Consider the following 13,495-nt stretch of genomic DNA (forward strand, 5'->3'; position numbering starts at 1 on the left):
AGTACTATGATGGTTGGGGCGTCACATAGAGCAGTGGGTTTACGGTTGGGGTACAAGTTGATGTTAAAAAAATATAATTTATTGGGTAATTTAACAAATAACATAAATAATACTCTGTACAACTACTGTTTTTACATTACTGTGATGGTTGGGGTTAGGGTTGGGGTAGGGGTAGACGTTAATAAAAAACAATTAGTGAGAAATTTAGTAAATAGGCTTAATATTAATAATTCTCATTAACTTCACATGCACATACATTTCTCTGCTACATAATTTGCGATGGCAAGAAATGTATATAGGGCTACATTTTCAGAATGAGCCTATATGTTGCCTGATGTATACACCAGATGCCTACGCACATCGTCCACTCTTTTAAACAAAGCACAGGTGCAACCGAAGTATATGTCAGTACCTCACCCCTACATGATACACAAAAAGAGCACAGTACTTCTGTAAAAGCATGCCCTATATTGACTCTAAGAAAAAAAACTGTTGAAATAAAGTCGTATACATATACCTGATAAATATAAACAGCACACACACACACACACACACACACACACACATATATATATATATATATATATATATATATATATATATATATATATATATATATATATATATATATATATATATATATATATATATATATAATGCAAAAACAAACTTTTATTTTGAGTGGGATTAATCGCAATTAATTTTTGCACAGCCATAATTATCATTATTACTTATAATAAAATGATTATTTTCCTGTAAACATTTTGTGTTCTAAAATTACTAAACTACATAGAGAAAATGTAGGAGGGGTAATGCTTTTGAGCTGCATTGACAGAATGATCAAAATCATCTTTAAAAAACAGTGGACCAGGAGGAGCCAAGTCGGAGCACTCACTCTGGTCCCCCGGGCTCTGAGCTGGTTGGGGAAATTTTAAATTGAACCAAAACAATCCACTACATTTGGCTTAAGATTGGCAAGCAAAATTCGGGACATTGCAACCTGCAGAACCTGGGAACTTTTAAAAAATAAAATCTTTGAAAAACAGTTAGCACAAGCAGTACCTCGGTGATCTACTATACTTCTACTATCACTGATCATAGGCTCAGCAGTTCTGCTGTGGCATTCTCAGAAATAAATTCATTGGCATAATGAAACAAGCAGACAATTAATAACTTATTTAATAAACTGTTAAATGATATCATAATGAACAAAAATGAGGGGAGAAGAGCATTTTTGCCTAAATCATTTGAATTTTAGAGGCTAATAACTGCATTCTATAGGCACCATCAGATACATCAAGTTCATCACCAAAATGAAAATGAAGGGCTGCATTAAATTTTAACATTTTAATGTATGTTTTCTAATTACGACAATTAATATCAATATCTTATATTTAATATACATCTAAACCAATGAGTTACAAATAAACAACACATACTTCTAATACACAAAAAAAGCATAGAGAGTGTGTGTGTGTGTGTGTGTGTGTGTGTGTGTGTGCGTGCGTGCGCGCGCTGAGGATTTGGAGTGGAAGTGTACATTATCTGCTCTAATGGGCTATGCCATTATTTATGACAAAGTAATTCTAAGCACGCTGATAAGTGTCTGATTAAGCATTGGAGTCGTATGATAAACCATTTGAGATGCTAATCCCTTGTGCTCGGGATGCTAATTTGTTCCTAATGTGTACTTAATAGAAGCTCGAATAATTGACTCATTTTCACAGGGACATAAGCTGTAATCTTGCATTAGTTCCTGTAAAAAGTAAGTCTTGGCTCCAACCCAATAAAGTGGTGGATGACTGCTCATACATGACATGATTTATGTCTGGTAATATAAAGTTATTAAAATTAAACATCAGTGTTTGTACCCGTGACAACGACTGATTAATGGTATCCTTTAGATATTAAACAAATTCATCTTTGTGGTTTTTCCGTTACCCGTCAGCTGTGGCTAGCCTGAGGTCAAATGTGGTCAGTTCAGACTTGGGAATGAAATCGTTATTTGTGTGAAAACAGGTGCGCTTACACGCATTAGAAGAAGTTATGAGGACCAGTAATAGAAGGAAACAAGCTGTTAAAGGCATACAAGTATGAAAGCAATAAAACGTTTTACAAAGGAAGCTGTGCAAATTAGTTTACAGGCTATATATATCATGTACACTAGAAGATTCATGGTTTGTACACTCTGCAACAGAATACAGTTGCTTGTCCTGTTTTACAATGATAGGTAAGAATTTGTTCTCACCCAGTTTGGTTATCCACTATAGCAGGACAGCAGCTTGTTGAAACAACTTCAACCATCAGAATCATACTAGAGAACTAGTTTATTTAGAAGAAAGAGATAAGATTCACTCTGTGTACACATGAGACTTTTTCAGTAGATGTGATACAGTTACTGGTTACAGTTGATATTTATGGAATACAGACTGCTGTTTGTTTTCCCATATGAGACATACTGTTTAAGATGTTAAAACAATTATAAAACAAACAATTACATATACTTTGTTTTATAACTTTGATTTTCAAATATTTTTTACTTCAAATCAAGGTTTGTAAGGTTATGCTTCTTCTCATGGTTTAGTTCATTGCTTAGCGTGCTTTAATGAAACATTCTAAAAATCTATATGTAAAACATACTTTTTACAACAATTAACATGAATTGGATGACAAAGTGTACAGTACAACAGGGAAACAATAAAAAATAATAATATAAAAATAACTTACAAAGAGAAATTAACTTATTATATAATACTCATATATAAATAAGTCCTTATAAAGTTTTTACACTTTTTTATTATTAACATTTTGTAATGTAGTAATTGAGTCATTTAGATCATAAAAAATTGGCAAATTGTGTTTTAAAAAGGAAAAAGTTGTGAATATATTTTACCATTAAAATAAACAAATTCCCTATATACATTAGTCTATGTTATGTTTCCCATGAAAAAAGTAACAAATAATGTCCTACATGGAAAAATCCAACCCAGGCTCATTCTGAAAATGTTTCTCTATATACATTTCGCAAGAGCCCCAATTACGTTTCAGGAGCTATGTTATTTTTTGCATTTTTTGTTTTCACGAATCCACGACAGGCCAGTGTGTATCTTTTTTTGAGATCTCAAACTTCTCTTGCAAGTGCCATTCGCACATGCGGTTCTCTAGTAAATCCACCAGAGGCTACCCTAAACTCAATCTACAAATTTAAAAATCAGTTCAGAAAAAAAAAGCCCTCGTCTGATTTTTACCACATTTTACCAAATTCTCACCCTGTTATTTAATTGTTTATTTAATTTATTTGGTTTCTGGTTTTGTCTTATCTGCTTTCTGGAACCGTTCTTCACCTGACTTAAACCCCATCGTCATGGTCATCCTCCTCATTCATTTTCTTTTTGGCTTAGTCCCATTAATAATTTGGGGTTGCCACACCAGAAGGAACCACTAACTTATTCAGCACATTTTTTTGCAGCGGATTCCCCGGATGGTCATCTCCTCTCTGCATCTCAAGTCCACAGACGTACATTGTGAGCGAACTGGACAAACTGATAACAGCCGGAAGGCCGTCTATACAGAGGTCAGTGGTCAGCTGGGAACAAAAAGTAACGACAGCATACCGCCCCATAGCATTAATTAACTATACATTCTTCTGGCTACAAAATTCATGATCTCCAGAAATAGGGCTACATTTTCAGAATGTTACATTTTGACACCCAAAAACAGATACGTCCAACTAAAACTTATGTTCTTAATAAGGACGTACTCACACTATGCTATCTGAACCATGCCCAGGCCCGTTTCCCGAATCCGGCTCAGGTGCGGTTCACTTGGCCGGCCCTCCCCTGGTTGGAAGAGGTGTACCAAAGCGCGGTTTACTTGGGCTCGAAGCCTGAGCCCAAAACTGAAGATGAAACATGACTTTTAAGAGACTGTTTTATATAGATTTGTTAATCATTCTTACTGATTGATGAACACAAACTGTCGTAGATTATTTAAGATGCAAACCCCTCACTGTACGACAGCTGCACCTTTAGCAAACCTAATTCCTGCAACACGAGGACTTTATTGGCTGTTCTCCAAAATATTTAATTGAGTTTCACTGCATCCCAAATGACTAAAATGATATAATTAAAGGAATCTCCACTGTTACTGAACAGCACATCATCGATGATGTAAGCGTTTACAGACCCGAATGTAACGTGAGTGCGGGCCGTCGGGGGAGACAGGAGGAGGGACAAGCGTGCTTCGGCCCTGTTTAAGGCTACTGTACATAGTGTGAGTACACCCTAAGATTATTAATTATGTAAAACAATAATGGGAAAACGGACCCTTTTCACAATGACGTCACTTAACTTTTGCTTTTTTCTGCAATGCAGTGTATTCATAATTCTGTTACCTTTAAATGGGATATTGCACAACAAACTTACAACAAACTGAAAAAGTTAACATTACATGTTGTGATTTAAGACTATTAAATTATTGGTTTTGTGTCCAAATGTTCTTTCAAAACTGAATACTGCACTGTAATCCCGAATAAGTTGACAAAACTCAAAAAATTTGAGGTAATCAGTTACGTCAAATTTTTTAAGTTATGAAATTATCTATTTTAAGTAAACAGAAACATTAAGTTTTGAGTTTGTTGTACTCATGCAAGACACTTCACCTAACTTAAAATACCCAAGTTACTCAGCTTATACGTTTTAATTGCAATTAACTTAATTGTTTAAATTTTTCCAAACTTTAAATACTTAGTCACCCAGCTCATACATTTTAATACCAATTAACTTAATTGCTTTAATTTCTTTCAACTTTAAATACTTAAATCACCCAGCTCATACATTTTAATAGCAATTAACTTATTTTTAATTATTTATCTCACCTTTACATACTTAGTCACCCAGCTCATACATTTTGATAGCATTTTTTAAAATTAACTTCTCCATCGTCAGTTTCACAAATAAAATTAGCCATTATTTTAATCTTTAAACCCCATAAATCTGTCAAAATAAATCTGTAATTTAAAACACACAGACAATACCATTTTAGACATTTATTGTTAAAGAAAAAATGTCCAACAGTACTTTCAAATTTGTCTCCTATGCAATTACAAATGTCTTAAAACGATAAAAACTATTAGACATAAAGAGATTGAAAATGAACACTATTCTGAAATTAATAAAAATTACCCACAATGTAAATATGATATCAGACATAAGAGCCTCAAGAAAAAACACAACTATAAGTTTGATAAAATTTAATAATACATTAATAAGTGTAAAACTTACTCTTAAGGCATTCGTTAAAAAAAAAATAATAAGTGCACATTCTGTGAAGTGACTCGTTTAGTGTAAACTACACAGAAACTGTATATATATATATATATATATATATATATATATATATATATATATATATAGTTGAAGTCAGAATTATTCGCCCCCATTTATTTTTCCCCCAATTTCTGTTTAACGGAGAGCAGATTATATATATATATATATATATATATTGTAGCGAAGCAGAGGGAAAACAGCGACACAGTTGGATAAGTTTACAGACAAGTCCCCGGAGGGTGCTTTATTTACAACGTGAATGGGGTGTAAACGGTGCTCTTCTTCAAGGTGAGGTGCTCTGGTGCTCCGGGAAGTAAGTGAAGGACAGTGAGTAGTCGGATGTGGGATCGTCACGAGCTGGAGTCTGCTGTGGAGAGACAGAGAGACAAGCGTTAGCGCATGGAGTCATTGGGTGAATGAAGCTCATCTTCTCCTTGCGTGGGCTTGGTTTATATGCCTCTCCACTTGATGACGTCCAGCTGTGAACGATCCTGTGTTGATGATGGTCCAGCTGGGTTGAATTAGCGACCAGGGCGACGTGGCATGTGTGCGCTCGTTACAATATATATATATATATATATATATATATATATATATATATATATATATATATATTCAGTCTTGGTTGAACTATGATTCTGTCATTTACTTATTCCAAACCTGTTTGAGTTTCTTTCTTCTGTTGAAAAAAAAAAAAAAAAGCTGAGACCTGTAACCACCGATTTCCACAGCATTTGTTTTCCTATTAGAAAGTCAGTGGTTACAGGTTGTCAGCTTTACTTAACTTTTGTGTTCAACAGAAGCAAGAAATTCAAGCAGGTTTGGGACAAGTGAAGAGTTAGTAAATGACAGAATTTTACATTTGGACAAACTATCCCTATATATAATAAAATGCATACTTACCAATTAAAGGTAAATAAATGTTTTGAAGTTACTACCCCAGAGACAGTCTTTATTAAGTTAAAAAAAAAAAAAAGCTCTACATCAACTCATTCTTTAAGGTTTCCATGCTACGAGACTTTTTATTTTCCATCATCCATGCCAAGCAAAACTTTTTGCACAAGTTCAAAGTCCTTTACTATATATTATGTGAAGAGCATACATTAATCCATACAAGACAAGAAAGGTCTGGAAGTGTGCTGTGGGTGGTGTCCAATTCATTCTTCAGGACAACAGAGACCCTCAGTGAATGCAGGGCCAATAAAGCATCTTCAGTCAGCAGGATTATCAATCCAAAAACATAATTCAAGGATATTAATGTAAGGACAGTATCACAATGACTGAGCCAATATTATATGATTCATCAACTATTCTTGATTACAAATATGTTAAGTAAAAGTTTTCAAAACTTTCATCTTTTTATTAAACATGCCTAATTGTGAAAAGAATGAATGAAGTCTTACCATGGTGTTCCTAAAGAATCTTAAGTCACGCTCACGCAGCAAGACCAAAAGACCTCTGATAACAGTAGTCCGTCATGAACTGACATCATTCAGTTCCTGGAAATCAAGAATCAATTTTTTAAAATTTAAAAAAAAAATAATAATTCAAATTATATTTTAATGTATACTTTAACACGTGACCCCAAACATACCTGCTCATCATAAACCTTTAAAAGATTAGCCAGGGTATCTGCTGTCTTGCCAGTTTTGGATGCTGTTTGCCTTAAAATTGTCATCAAATGAAATAGGTGGTGGTCCAGTTTTGCAAAGAATTTGTGGGGAAAATTCTCATTTGTAACATGTTGGTACTCTGCAAACAGCAAAAAGAAACAAGAGAGAATTTCATAAAACAAACCCACACCACAAAATATACAATTCTAGAAAAAATGTATTAATATTATTATTATGTTTCATTTACTTATCTATTTTTTACCTCAGATGAAAATCAGGTGTTGATCAGATGTTGAAAGCAGGATCTTCATGTTGTAAACTGAACTCAAGGTCTAGCTGAAGTTTCACTTTCCTTGCTGAAAAAGTATCATTGATAAATACACTGTAATATTTATTTTATCTGGATATGCCAGGCATAGTAGTACAAAATAAATATATTTTACCCACCTTTCACATGCCTCCATTTAAGAACCTATCTGTAGTCAGCAACACCCGACCTTCAATTCTGTATGTACACAAAGTCACAGTGTCATTTAGCTGAGAGTGGAAGTAGTACAATTGCCTGATGTCTAACGTTAACCTCCAAAACGGTTAGCAATAGAGCTGATTATCATGTTAGTTGCTTTAATTCGATGAACACAGATTTAAACAGTATTGAAATTTCTAAAACTGAATAGGACGACAAAGAAATTTAAGGCCTGATTTTAAAAGCTAGAAATAACAAAACTTACCTTATTGTCTAATGATGTAAAAATATATAGACTAAAATATTTATATTTTTAAGATATAAATATATTTTAAGCTACAAAATTTGCACATCAGAAAACTGTCTTTTTTACCACGTCTTGAATATTTTGTTTTGTTATTATTTTATTTAATAACATAATTTTGTATTAATGTGTTATAGATATGCATACTTTGTTTTTTAGGCTGTTTATATTCTCTCCAGAGTAGACATCTTAAAAAATAGATTGAAAAAAAAAAAAACTTTTATCATACCTTTAAAATACATTTGACCTAAATGACATTTAAACTCACTTAACTGATCGCATTAATCAGGTAATCATTGATATGCAGAGATGTCGTCTTAAGCGCGAGGAAATATTAAGTGTTGATCAGTGCTGGTGATTGAGGTAAAGTTAGTTTTATATTTACACATTCAGACTTTCTCCTTAATAATATAATTTCAGAAAGGTAATTTTTGCATATTCTAAATGGTGAAATCATATTAGCAGCCAATGACTTTCAAAGTACAACATTGTTCAGTCAAAAAAAATAGTGCATTTAGTGTAATGTTGTTTTCATGTCATACTTGCATGTGATTTCAGAACGAATAGACAAAGAACCATGGTAAACAATTTATGGAGCGAGTCACAAGTTGTTACTAAATGAATGTATGAATATAAAACCAACTTTACCTCAATGTGGTAGTGTAAAATGAAGCTCTGCTCTGTACCTGCTCAGGTGAGGAGCGCAGCTTAAATGTTCTCCGTCAGGCTATCCTCATACATGGATCAGCAAGCAACAAGCTGCGTGTGACAGAGTTAAGTTTTGAGACTACGTTTTTGCGCGTCATCAGAAAATACCGTTAAGTGTTTAGGCGGAGATCATTTGAGTTATGATTAACGTTACGTTTCCGAAGTGCCTACAGATCGCGAAGATAATACCACATTCACAGACTGGATGGAGTTCAGCGCAGCGCCATGACATGCGGTTGTGAGAGCGCACGTCTCCATGACAACTTCAGCACAGGCTGAGAAAAGGCATACTCGCGCCAAGATTTAAATTTTTTTGAAAAATGTAATCTGCCGATTTTAAATATTTTTGTCTTTATCACACTCTGTTAAAATTCAGAGTTAACACATTACAACTAACGCTAACATTGCACTGATTCTAACTTTTTAAACAGTAATGTTAACGTTAGTTAGCAACAAGTGAGGCTAAACATGTTTTCTGTAATGTACGACATGTAAACGCACCCTGATTAACTCTACATTACATTGAACTGTTACTGTGATTATATTAATTAAAACATACATTTAATATTTCTTGGATTTGTAAATATTTTACTTACTGTAGTGTGAAGCGAGGCCGATCCGCCATCTTGAAAAAAACGAATGAAGCATGAGCACGTACGTGAACCTGGATGACGTCAGACGCAAAATCACTGGGCTGACAGAATTTGAGTTAATGAAACTTTAAAGAGACATTTTGTATAGATTAAACCCAGCAGAATTGTTCACCTTACTTGAAAGATTAAATTTTTACAAACTCAAAAATAAGAAAAAGTTCTAAATACTCATCAAGGTTAATTAAGATAAACGAATTTTAATGATTTAAGTTAATAGAACTCAATTCAATTAATTAGTTACAGCATTAGGGTTTACAGTGTGCTTTCAGAGTTTGAAAATGATTAGGTCTCCTCAAGTTATTAAGAATATAAGAGTAGGCTATTGTTTAAGGGGGGAAATATATTTGCAAACCTTTCACTTATTAAATTTAATATTTTGTCAATAATTTATTTTTACTTCAAGGCTCTGCATATAATTGCATATAATCTATTATATATATATATGTTCCAGCATATGTAAAAGGCTTAATTAATTTTTTTTTTTTGCCCAACCCTATCTATAGTAAATATACAGGTGACTAGATAAATTTTCTAAGGGTAGTTCTGTGTAGGTGGAAGTACGAAGTAATTACAGTCATGAATTTCACTGCTGCACACTGTGAGTGCATATTAACAAAGTTTATTGTTCACTTTCAGCTTCTGACAGAGCATTTTGAGCCAGAAACTTTGACATGTGAAGTCAAACGTAACAAGCGGAAAGAGAAGAAACGTGGCACATTAGCAAAAATTCACTAGATTCCACAAGGCATAAAAGGTCCATTGTCTACAGCTCACCAAAATAGTCAATTTCAAACCAAGCAGCTTTCTGTTGGTCAGTGTGACAAATTCTTATTTTGCCCTCATGCGAAGCTCCAACTCATGCTGATTAACTGAAATTGACACATGATCACAAGATGAGGGTAAATATAGTTGCATACTATAGGTCTTCAGACTGACCTCCTGTACCCTCATGTCTGGACTCACACAGAGGCCATCTGACTAACATGTGAAAGAACCAAATGCAGATTTGTGGTTTGTGAGTTTGTTTGTTTTTTCAGTGATGACAAAACACAACAAGAAGACTTAAGAAACACCCCAAGTCTTTTCTATTCTGTATAATTAAACCTCAGCTGGTTAGCCAGTGGTCTGTGTCCATATCTGAAGCTAAACCTACTATAAATGTGATCCCACTTTCACCACAATTCTTCTTTTATCTGTTATTGCTTTGGTAGAAGGTTATAAAGAAATCAGAAGTGTGATGCATTAGCAAAATTAGAACAAAAGTCCATTGTCTAATGTCATTAGGGGAGCGACGTATAAATGCAAGGCACAAAAATCACTTTCAAAACAAATGGATCTCTGTTGGTCAACACTGAATTTGTGAAGTTGAAGCCAAGGAAAATCTGAGTGGGAAACTTTTTTTATCCTAAATATATAAATACTTAAAAATGTACTTAAGTGCAATAGTGAATTAAAAACACTTTAACAACGTATACAATACCTAGTTACCAACTAATTGATCAAGTTACCGGTCCTACATGTCAGATTGGCACTATTTTATTAATTTAAATAGAAAAAAGTGATCCAAGTTAACAACAATAAAAGTACAGAGTGCCTCAAGCATCCATCTTAGGCCCTCTATTGTTTTCAATGCTGCCCCTTTGGCAACATTATTAGAAAACATGGCATGATCACTTCTTTAAACATGCTAATTTCTGCTTGGATGTAGTCCAAATTTATTGTCCACATAATTATATTACGCAAAAATTTTCCCAACATAGGCTCATTCTGAAAACGTAGCCTTATAAACATTTCTGGAGATCGCAAGTTATGTAGCCAGATATGGCTGCAATTCATCTTTAATACAAACACTATGGGCCGGTATAACGCTTTCATTTTCTCGCTTACCAGCTGACAGCTTACCTCTGTATGGACGGCTTTCCCACTGTTACCAGTTTGACCAGTAGCTCGCCATTAACATCAACAAACTTAAGACACTAAGCTGAGTTGACCACGACAATGGGCTTCGAGTCCGGTGAAGAACGGTTCCAGAAAGCAGGTAAGACAAAAACAAAAGTTAAAAAATAAACAAGTAAATAACTGGGTGAGAATGAAGTAAAATCTGAAAACATGGTAAAAATCAAGGGGATTTTCTTTTTCTGGATTGCTTTTTAAAACACTGCAGTTGGGCTAAGGGAAGGGGGTGGGCGAGTCAATCTGTGCTTTTTAAAACTATTGGTTGGGTTAATGGAAAGGGGTGGGTGGGGTGATCCAGCCTGATCTCACGAGAAAACGTAAGTATTTTACGTTTTGCCAGTTTAGTGGCTAATTCGTACGAATTCGTTCGAGTTCAGTCGTACGAAATGGTACGATTTTAAAAAGGAGGCGTGGCACCTGACCCCACCCCTAACCCCAACCGTCATTGGGGGATAAGCAAATCGTACTAAATTGTACGAATTAGATCGTACGAATTCATACGAATTAGCCACTAAATGAAAAAGTTACGAATTGCCGTGAGATTGTGTTGGGTGATCGGTCGGTTGGTTGGTCAGTCAGTTGACAGCGGCCTCTGGTGAATTCATGCGAGAAGAGCAGGCGCTTTTTGAAATCTGAAAAAGTGTACACAGCAGCCTATGGTGGATTCGTGAAAACAAAAACTCCCAAAAAACGTAGCTCCTGGGACATATTTTGCTCTCTTCAGAAATGTATGATCCCAGGTTGAATTTTACAATTCTGCAGATTTATGCAGAATGTATAATATAATATAGTAATATGCACAATATTACTTTACAAACTGTATTGTAAAGAAATCAAATGAACACTCTCATATTAGTCAATAATATTACTGAAATTTATTTAAAAACTGATTAAATATAAACTTACACACATTTAATTAAACATACAGTAAATAAGTAAATAAATAGATTCCGTCATAGGCTAAAAAGGCATAAAATCTATGCTGGTTTACCTCTACGGCATGTTGTATAAATGACTTGATCAGAAAATAATGTTAAAATTTTTGTATTGTAAAAATATATATGTGAAGAGTTCAGATGCAAAAACCTCTACGCACCATCTGAAATGTTCTTCTAAAATGAGTATGTTATCAGGCTCCTATGTATAGTTTCATTCATTTTACTTTTATGGCAAAAAAAAATAAAAAGTTTTTTCCAATGACTTTAAAGTAAAATAAATCTACATAAAGGAGGCTGAGAAAAATTTTCATTTTCAACTAAAATGTTGATGGCATTTAGAGGTTTTCACATCTGAACTCTTCATATATAATTTCAGAAGTAAATATGCTTGTGCACACGATCAAATGAATTACTCTGGTAAATCCTGTGTGTACTTTTTTTTTTGTGTGCCACAAACACTAATATATGCAGTAAAATAAATATATTTTAGATTTTGAATGTCACATTGTGTATTTCTCTTCCACATATGCTTTCCTACCTTTTTAGGCCCCTCTCCAGACCAGGTCCTGAAGGGAACAATTCGTCATGTTTAATGCGCCTAATCAGGGGCAACTCTATTTATATCCATAAACAGTGCGACCTCCCCTTTAGTAGTTGTGTATTTTGGGTAGTGGGACATGACCGTGGCGTCCGAGTCTCCTGTGTGTCCTTAACACACTGAGCAACACAGTCCTCATTTGTTGGGGTTATTTAAATGTGTAAATGTAATCCTCTTAGCTTAGGGTCTGTTTCAGGAAAAAAAAACCCACATCAACAAACAGCTATAAGACAACACACGGTATCTATATTTCATATCCTGACCTATATAATAATAGATATAAACATGTGCTTCCTTTCAAAGTGAGCTCACGTTTCTGTAGGAAGAGCAGCAACTTCAAATGCCAACGCATTGCGGAGGAAAGTGAGGAATATTTTAAAACCCATGGGGTTCCCCCTGTTCCCAGTGCACAGATTTAAGCCGTGTTTCCATCCAGCTGACTGAACTGATGAGTCCAACCTGACAGAGAGAGAGAGAGACTGAAAGAGAGTCAAGGACATGGAGGATTTGAGGACACAACACAAGACAGAATGAAAGCGGTGGGTGGCGAAAGATAAAGAAGCCTTTGTGTGTTTTCAAATGAAGGATCACAGAGACTTGCACTACCCTTGAAAGCACTTTGAAATATTTCATAGTAAACCAAGGTGACAGAAAATCAGTTTTAACTGCAACTGTTTAACGCGCTGAAACAACACTTATTTCGTCTGGTAAATATCTGGGCTTAAATAAAATAAATAAAGAGCTTTTATCCACTGGCAAAGCCTATTTTTAGTCAGCAACTGCCACTTTGGATTAGCATCAAATTGTAGCATGTACTGCCCTCTGCTGTCTGAAAAACACATTGCACACTGACATATACTGTAGAAACATATCTGTGATGTTATAAATCAAATAGCAAATTGTTTTTATGATTAGTACACATTTTTACAAAC

The 13,495-nt window shown here is 34.4% G+C and overlaps 2 long non-coding RNA genes across 5 annotated transcripts in view; both read right to left on the minus strand.

The window, feature by feature from the left end:
- The window catches only part of LOC137490442 (uncharacterized), a 57,945-nt gene extending 44,890 nt beyond the window's left edge, over positions 1-13,055 (minus strand). For both annotated transcript variants that reach the window (XR_015504084.1, XR_015504085.1), the window contains exons 1-2: positions 12,876-13,055; positions 12,504-12,750 (exon numbers count right to left, since the gene is read on the minus strand). This is a non-coding gene — a long non-coding RNA (uncharacterized LOC137490442). The remainder of the gene's footprint in view (positions 1-12,503; positions 12,751-12,875) is intronic.
- Positions 5,541-9,059, minus strand: LOC147841386 (uncharacterized). 3 transcript variants are annotated; one of them, XR_015504082.1, is made up of 7 exons: positions 9,015-9,059; positions 8,397-8,469; positions 7,388-7,445; positions 7,203-7,296; positions 6,922-7,079; positions 6,731-6,826; positions 5,541-5,694 (listed from the first exon to the last, which is right to left on the minus strand). It is a non-coding gene; the product is annotated as an uncharacterized LOC147841386 (long non-coding RNA). The 3 variants fall into 3 exon arrangements; XR_015504083.1 differs by having other exon boundaries at positions 8,359-8,469; XR_015504081.1 differs by lacking the exon at positions 8,397-8,469.
- Positions 13,056-13,495: the final 440 nt, after the last annotated feature.

The sequence above is a fragment of the Danio rerio genome, chromosome 12 (assembly GCF_052040795.2).
Source record: "Danio rerio strain M-AB ecotype USA chromosome 12, GRCz13ab, whole genome shotgun sequence".
Lineage (NCBI taxonomy): Eukaryota > Metazoa > Chordata > Actinopteri > Cypriniformes > Danionidae > Danio > Danio rerio.